The 7,774-nt window shown below is 40.8% G+C and overlaps 1 long non-coding RNA gene across 1 annotated transcript; it reads right to left on the reverse strand.

Moving 5' to 3' along the window:
* Positions 1-238: 238 nt before the first annotated feature.
* LOC120606835 (uncharacterized) lies at positions 239-3,307 on the reverse strand. The gene is made up of 2 exons (XR_005654001.1): positions 1,505-3,307; positions 239-1,068 (listed from the first exon to the last, which is right to left on the reverse strand). It is a non-coding gene; the product is annotated as an uncharacterized LOC120606835 (long non-coding RNA).
* Positions 3,308-7,774: the final 4,467 nt, after the last annotated feature.

Below are 7,774 nucleotides of genomic sequence, written 5' to 3' on the forward strand. Positions count from 1 at the left end.
TCCTGGAAACCTTTCCATACCAGTATATGGAGACCTTCCTTGTTCGTTTTTACATTTGCATATTATTTCATTGTGAAGATATACCATAGTTTATTTAACCAGTCGTTGTAGGCAGATATCCAAATTATTTCTAAACTCTTATTGTTACAAACAATGCCACAATATATGCATATAATTTCATATGTATGCAGGTGTCTTATTCTGTTTGGGATGCTATAACAAGCTACCATAGACTGAGTGGCTTATAAACAGAAATTTATTTCTCACAATTCTGGTGGCTGGAAAATTCAAGGTGCCAGCAGATTCACTGTCAGATGAGGGCCCACTTCCTGATTCCTGTGTCTTCACTTGGTGAAAAGGGTGAGGGAGCCCTTTAGGGCACTACTTCCATTTAGGAGGGCTCCACCCTCATGACTTAGTCATCTTCCAAAGGCCCCACTTCCAGTTACCATCAAATTAAGGATTAGATTTCAACAAATGTATTTTGGGTGGACGCAAACATTCAATCTATAACAGCAGGTATTATTGTAGAATAAATTTCCAGAAATAAGAATGCAGACTGAAGGATACATGAACATCTTCAGATATGCTCAAAGTGTCCTTCCTAAAGATTGTACCATTTTTTACTTCAGCAGTAATATGAGAATGTTTATTTCCATAGCCTCATCGACAGTGTGTCAGACTAGATTAGGCTTAGGCAGCAAGTGGCTTAACACAACAAAGGTTAATTTCTGACTTAGACACAGACAGGGCGATGTTCCTCTGTGCATCAATTCAGCAGTCCAGGCTGGTGGAAGCTCTACTATCCTGAGGCTACACCAAGTAGAATACTTGACCTTCTCCCTCGTAGTTGAATCTGAGAACAGAATTGGAGAGTCTCTTTAATAGCACCAGCTATTAAACGTTGCAGCCCAGGGGAAGTCTGTTAATTCTGCTTGCATTTTGTGGACCAGATAAGCCAAGTCTAAATGAAGAGAGAGCAGAGAGTTGTATCCTTTATATCCTTAGAAGTAGAGGAGGACCAGATAATGGTGAAATTATTCAATCAACTTTCAGATTCTTGCCAACCTAATAGATGAAAAAAACATTCAGAGTAGTTTTGTTTTGCATTTCTCTTATTAGGAGTGAAGTTGAGAATCTTTTCATATGTTTAAGGATCACCATCAATACTTTCAAAAACTCCTAGCTAATTCTAATGTTCAACTAGATCTGCACCTCCTGAAGATTTTCCACTCAGTTTAGATTTTCCATCTGAGAGAAACATCTTTTCCCTTGCATGATTAATATAATTAATGGTGGTGAATGATCTCGTGAGAACTTATCCTACAGCTGACACTTTTAAGTAATGGTAATAGTTTGATCAAATTATAAAATAACTTTCAATCAATAACCATAGCATCTAAGCCATATAACTTACATATCATAATGGGAAGCAGGATGGTCATTCTGTAATAGAGCCAAAACTAGAAATCTTTGCCCAAAAACAACCAAGACTCATGCTTACGTGTTGTGAGGGTCTTGCATCAACCCCTGTGATCGCCATTTCTATTTGTGGGAGAAAGTATCATATAATTCTCTTTATTGTACTCTCATCTTTATAAGAGTAATATCTTTTAATGGGACATGGTTCCACAGTGTAGCAGTTAGCACATCTGCTTTACATGCAGAAGGTCCTGGGGTCACTCCCCAGAGGAGTCATGGTCCGTGCCACCCTGAACAAGCCTGATGTCTGATCTTGGGAGCTAAGCAGGGTCAGGCCTGGTTAGTACTTAGATGGGAGACCACTTAGGAAGACCAGGTCCTGTAGGCATTAAAAAAAAAAGAAAAAAGAATCTTTTAATGATGTAGACAGTGGACAGAAGATTTGAAACCTAAGTCCTTTTCTAACACAAAACTAAAACCTCAAAAATTGTTAAAAATCATGAACACTTTTTTCCCCTAGTCAGGTCCATTTCCACATTTTTATTTTCTACCCATCATAATAGCAGTTCCTCTGAACATCTTTCCTTCTGAAAATGAAGAGTTTGTTTTTATTTAAGCCCCCCAGCTCACCTAGGAGCCTCTCACTCATTCCTAGTGTAAAGGCTATTCAAAAAGTACCCATGACTTAGGTCAGGGGCTATCACTCCTGGGATTAGGCAATCAGATAGGTCTATACTTGTAATACTAGAGCGACTCGGTGATCTTACAGAAGTTTACTCATCATGGATTCAGGGTAAAACCATCTTAACCAGGCAATAATTAGAAACTCTGATTCAAAATAGTTTCAGTAGTAAGGGCATTTGTCATTTCTTGTAACACGAAATCTGTAGTTGGGCTGCTCAGCATAAAGGATACCCAGACTCTGAGTCTTCTGTGATTTTCTTGGTTCTTATCACCTTTAGATTTGGGCTTTATCCTCTGGCTGGTGGCTAGATGGCTGCAGTCACCCCAGGTCTCATGCAATCAATGCCATCGTGATAATGCCCAGTGGAAGAAGGACTGCAATTTTTGCGTGTCCCTTTTTACGAGCAAAGAGTACTTCCTCCAGAAACATTCTGAGAGACTTCCCCATCCCATCCCCACCCCATCAGGTCACATGCCCATTCTTAAAGCAAGCACTGGCAAGAGTGGGACCACCTGGGCCTGACTTAGACCAAACAAGACTGTGGCTTTGGCACCAGGAAGAAGAAAACAATGACTTCTAAGTAGACAGTCAAGCAAATGTGGACTAAAATTTTCCTTTACTGGGCACCTTCTGAGAACTGGGATTAGGGATGCAAAGCTGAATACTGTATGGTGCTCAGTCTAGAGGAGGAATACCATCTTTAAAATTTTTATTTATTTATTTATTTTTATAATCCTCTGATTTTTAATCTGGCTCCTCAAATAGTTTTTCTATAGAGAGAAAATGGGCTTTTCGGTTGTGATGAGACTTTCACTTTTTCCCCTAGCTTTACTGAGATATGATTGACACATAACATGGTATTAGTTTCACATGTACAACATCATAATTTGCTTTATGTATATATTGCAAAATGGTCACCACAATAAGTTTAGTTAATATCCATCACCTCACACAGTTATAGATTTTTTTCTTGTGATAAGAGCTTTTAAGATTCACTCTCTTAGCAACTTTCAAATATTATACAATACAGTGTTGTTAACTTTAGTTATCATGCTGTCTACTATACCCCCAGAGTTTATCTGATATAACTGGAAGTTTTTATCTTTTGATCACATTTAGCCATTTGCTCACCCCCAACCCTCCACCTCTGGCAACCATCAATCTGTTCTCTGTATCTATGAATTCAGTTTTTGCTTTTTTTTTTTAAAGATCCTACAGTGAGATCATACAGTATTTGTCTTTCTATGTCTGACGTATTTCACTTAGCAGAATGCCCTCAAGGTCCATCTATGTTGCTGTAAAAAGCAGAATCTCCTTCTTTTTTATTCCATTGTATATACATACATACCACATTTTCTCTCCCTATCCATCAGTTGATGGACACCTAGGTTGTTTCCATATCTTGACTATTGTAAATAATGCTGCAATGAACATGAGAGTGCAGATATCTTTTCGAGATAGAGATTTCATTTCCTTTGGGTAAATACCCAAAAGAGAAATTGCTGGATCATATGCTAGTTCTATTTTCAATTTTTTGAGGAACCTCCATACTGTTTTTCATAGTGGCTGTACCAATTTACAATTCCACAAACAATGCACAAGGGGTTTCTCTTCTTCGCATCTTCACCAACACTTGCTATTCTTTGTCTTTTTGATGACGGCCATTCTAATAGGTGTAAGGTGATATTATCACGAAGTTTTGATTTGCATTTCCCCAATGGTAAGTGTTGTTGAGCACTTTTTTGTGTACCTGTTGGCCAAAAATTTCACTTTCTCTTTTTCTCTCCCTAGCTGCTTCTTCTTCCTCCTCCTCCCCTCTCTCCTCCCTCCATTCTCTTCTTCCTCCTCCCTCTCCCCTTCCTCTTCTTTACTCCCCGCTTCTCCTCCTCTTCTTCTTCTTAACCATCCATTCAACAAAAAATTACTGAGTGCCTTCTCTGTGCCAGGCACAATGCTCTAGTGTCCCATCTTCAGAAAGCTTACTTACATTCTAGTTTAGATTGTTTGACAATTATATTTCTTATTGTAAATAAATAATTGTGGCTTTTTATCTCATTTAAAAAGTCATTGATTTTGGGTAGTATCTGTAAGAAACTAACCACATTTGGGTCTGTAGACCTGGGACCACATTTGGGGCCATGGAGGTTGTCATGTGCTGCCTCAGTTGGCCAACTGGCTTCCCTAAATGACACTTCTGTCATAGCCACAATAAGAGCCAACAGAGGTCTTTAAGTGGTGGGATAATATGATCCCCTTAGCCTGTCTCAGAGAACTGAAACTTTAAAACAAAACATACATTGAAAAAAAAAAAAAGTCAAATCGACCCACAGCAGAACTTGATTTTGACTTCATTTCTACATGGCCTGGAAGTGCTCTTGGTCTCAGAGGTTTGTCTGTGGCCTCAGTGGCTCCATAGCCCTTAAATGCTGCTTCTATGAGATAAGCAGATCTTGCATATCTATAATGGCTTGCTTTACTCCCTGATCCTCACCTATTTTCAAGTTGAGTCCTGCCTAGACTTTGGGACATTCTTCTTTGCACTAAAGTATGGAGATCAATGTCAGATCAGTTTTGCTTCTAGTTCTTCTCTAATCTAAGCTCCAGTTCTAGTACCCAGACTCCTGCCTTGTGACTCTGGTCAAGGAACTAGACCCTTGCTCTGGGCCTCAGGCCAGAGTTCTGACTTCTAACTTGCCTTCCTTAGCTTTGCTAGCCAGCCATGGGGCAGGAGGCTTGCTCTCAAACCCTGGCCACACTGTTGGGGACTCTCCTACCTGCTGTCAAGCAGTCATGAAATAACTGGTGACTATAGGGCTAGAGACCCCACTATTCTATTTTTTTAATTCATGAAGTGTGTTCATTACTGGGATCCTTCTGAGTTCCCAGCTCAGCTGGGTCTTTGACAGTCCTTTCTTTGATACCTGCTGCTCCCATCCCTCTTTCAGCTCCCCCCAATTTCAGCCTCACAAAGAAAATAAAGGCTGTCAGATATCAGCTCATTCCCAACTACACACTTATTTATATCTCTTATGGATTGAATTGTGCCTCCCTCTCGTCTCCCAATTAATATGTTGGTGTCCTAACTCCCAGTACTTCAGAATGTGACCTGATTTAGAGACAGGATCTTTACAGAGGTAATTAAATTAAAATGAGGTCATTAAGGTGAGAGCCCTATTCCAATATGACTGATGTCCTTCTAAAAAGGGGAAATTTGGACACAGGGAGATGGACAGAGGGAAGATGATGTGAAGATACAGGCAGAACACTATGTGAACATGAAGACTACCACCTATAAGCCAAGGAGAGGGGCCTAGGACAATTTTTCCTTCACCATCCTCAAAAGGAATCACCACCACCAATTCTTGGATTTTGTACTTCTAGCCTCCAGAACTGTGAGATAATAAATTTCTGTTGCTTAAGTCACTGAATGGTATTTCATTATGAAGGCTTAGCAAACTAAAAGTATCTACATTCTTTCTCTACTCCTCTCTCTGTGGAAACGGTCTTTCTTCTCAGGTCTGTGACTGACCTTTCTCCTTCTGTGGCATTTCTCCTCTATCCTACCTCTCTCGTCACCCGCTTTTTCTCTCTAGCCTTTACACAAGGTCCAGTCTCTCCCTGGATTCTGTCCTCTACCCGCTTCCTAGTTTATCACCCTGTCTTCCTTCTTCACAGCCAAGTTTAAGAGAGTAATCTCCCCTCTTTTCTGCATACTCACTTCGCAGCCCTCATAATCTGGATTTTACCCACGCCACTCCATTGAAACCACTCTGTCCTGATGTACTTCTCTACAATATTAGAGAACATCACTCCCTCCCTCCTCCAAACTCTGCTTTTGCTTTCTGATTGTTCTTCTTTTCCTATCTTGAGCTGGGTTCTTGGCATTGCTTGTGGCCTTCCATGTCTGTATTTCCAGGACTTGGTTGTGGCTTTCCTCTCATTCTCCCTGGGAACTATTCTTCACCTGTGTGGCTTTAACTACCATCTATATTCTGACAATGCCCAAATCCTTTCCACATCTTTCCCAAGCCCCAGACCTGCATGGTCAATGTTATCATACTACTAATTTTCTTCTTTGTCTTGTGCATTGTCTTCTGTCCCATGAGAATTTAAGTTCCACAAGGGCAGAGATTTTGGTCTGTTTTGTGCACCACCTTTGGCTCAGATCTGAAATCCACCTGGATATCCCAAAGTTCTTTAAACTCAACATGTCCAATATTTAGTCATTTTCCTCTGCCCTTAACCCCGGATGTGCTTGTGTTTTTGTATTCCTTTGGTGAAATAAAACTGCTACTAGCTCTTTTGACCAGAAATCTTGAGTGTTACCTTCAATGCCACCCTTACTGGCAAATCTATCACTAAAGCCTGTCCTGTCACTCCTCCCTGTTCTGTCACGGCTCTAGTGTGGTCCCCCCTCTTCAGTTCCTGCCTGGATCATTATTAAGTTGTTCTCTTTCGCCTGTTCTGTTTGTCCACCAATGTAAGGGTAATTTTTCCCCCCTGAAATATGTATCTTGGTTTGGTTAACTACAAAATCGGTAGTATACTGTATAATCAGTTTACAGCCATTCTTTCCCCCACAATGTTAATATTGCAAACATTATCCCATATGCTCCTTAAAAGCTTTTAATAGCCACAACTGTCCATTGTAGCTGTGGGTGAACCATTATTTATCATTTCCTTCATCAGTTAGGTCTAGTTTTTTTCTCTTATGTTAATATGCCTCTTTATGGTCTTTTCAAATGCAAATCTGATCATGTCACTCTTGCCTAGAATCCATAAACGGCTCCCTGTCATTGACTCCTCATTGACCTTCTGGCCCCTAAAGCCTTTCAGATTGGGACCTGCCTGCCTTCCTCACGTCATCTCCCACCCATAACCCAAACTACAGGCTTTTCTGTGCTTGCAGCTCCCAAATGTGAGCTACTTTGATTTTTTCACTCATGCGTCTATGTAATGTCCTTTCCCTTGTCTTCACGGAAAAGTCCACTGCCTGTGTTCAGACCCTCATAGTCCTTTATTTATAATGATGCCCAAAGATGTTATCTGCTAAAACCAGAGTGGCCTTTGGGACATGCACAAGTAGGTAGTCCGATGGATAAGATGTCCTAAGCCCAGGTGTTTCCTCAGAGCCTTCAGATTTAGAAGCAGTTCCTAGGCCTGTGGTCAGACATAAAAATGGAGGCAGGAGAGTGGAGCTAAGGCTAGTCCTGGCCTGCTCTCTCTGTGGGCTGCAGTGTTGCCCAGGAAAGGGGCTTAGAGCTCTGATGGGGAAGCCACTTACGAAGCAGAGTGCTCATCCATTGCTCACTCCTACCCCAGAAGCACCTCTCAGCAGTTTGAATAAGACCCCCTATTCAGGGTGATCACCTATGGACCATGGGCCAAATGCAGCCCAGCATGTTTTGTGCCTCCTCTGAACTAAGCGGTTTTGTATTTTTAACTGGTTTATAGAAATTGAGAGTATTTTGTGACATGTGAAAATTACATGAAATTCAAATTTCAGTGTTTGTAAAGTTTTACTGGAACATGGCTACTCACTTTTATGTAATGTAATCTTTGTGCTATGGTGCTTTTGTGCTACAGTGGTGGAGCTGAGTAGCTGTGATAAACCATTTGGCCTGTGAGCCTAAACATTTACTCTCTGGCCCTTTACAGTTTGCTGAG

Source organism: Pteropus medius, unplaced genomic scaffold, assembly GCF_902729225.1.
Source record: "Pteropus medius unplaced genomic scaffold, Ma_sr-lr_union100, whole genome shotgun sequence".
NCBI lineage: Eukaryota > Metazoa > Chordata > Mammalia > Chiroptera > Pteropodidae > Pteropus > Pteropus medius.